The following is an 834-nucleotide window of genomic DNA, read 5'->3' as shown; positions in this document are numbered from 1 at the left end:
GCATCTGGGGCAGCTGGAGGGGACTTCACCACGCTGCCCGGAACACAACACTTAAAACTCAGGAACTGCTTATTTCTGTAATTTCCATTTAATATTTGTGGGCCCTGCTTGACCGCAAAGAGCTGAACTGGGAGGTGGTGGGGCAGCTGGAGGGGACTTCACCACGCTGCCCGGAAGAGCACACTTAAAACTCAGGAACTGCTTGTTTCCGTAATTTTCCAGTTAATATTTGTGGGCCCTGCTTGACCACAAAGAGCTGAAACCCTGGGAGGTGAAACTGCAGAGAAGCAGGACTCCTGTGCAAAACTGCAGCCTTCCCTGGACCATGACTGTGGACAAAGCCAGTGTGGCTCCGGGACTGCGCTGGAGGGCGATGCCTTCCTGATACAGAGAATCGGACACACAGACACCCTGCCTGACAGGGGGCTAAAGTGCCATCGGACACGCACACAGGGCAACACATGCCCAAAGCGTTCAACATCATCAGCCATTAGAGAACGGCACGCACAAGGGGAGACGGACCCTCCCCTCAAATCCGCAAGGGGGCCCCAGAAGCAGCCACGCCCCAGGGTGCGAACACGCAGGAAGTGAGCGGGCCAGTGGGTGTACCTTTCAGGAAAGCGATTTGGCACTATGTTTCCTGACCCTGAACGAGGTTAAAACCGTGACCTCAGCCCTAGCTGGTGTGGCTCAGTGTATAGAGCGTCAGCCTGCAGACTGGAGGGACCCAGGTTTGATTCTGGTCAAGGGCACATGCCCGGGTTGCAGGCTCCATCACCAGTAAGAGGCCTGCAGGAGTCAGCCGATCAATGGTTCTCTCTCATCATTAATGTT

At 55.3% G+C, this 834-nt stretch overlaps 1 protein-coding gene across 1 annotated transcript in view; it reads right to left on the bottom strand.

The window, feature by feature from the left end:
- CRMP1 (collapsin response mediator protein 1) overlaps nt 1-834 on the bottom strand; it is a 46,416-nt gene that overhangs the window by 22,331 nt on the left and 23,251 nt on the right. The gene's annotated exons all lie outside the window — the stretch shown is intronic.

The sequence above is a fragment of the Myotis brandtii genome, unplaced genomic scaffold (genome assembly GCF_000412655.1).
Source record: "Myotis brandtii unplaced genomic scaffold, ASM41265v1 scaffold188, whole genome shotgun sequence".
NCBI classification, from domain to species: Eukaryota; Metazoa; Chordata; class Mammalia; order Chiroptera; family Vespertilionidae; genus Myotis; species Myotis brandtii.
The sequence above is the reverse complement of the archived record's forward strand: the minus strand, read 5'-3'. Positions and strand labels throughout refer to the sequence as shown.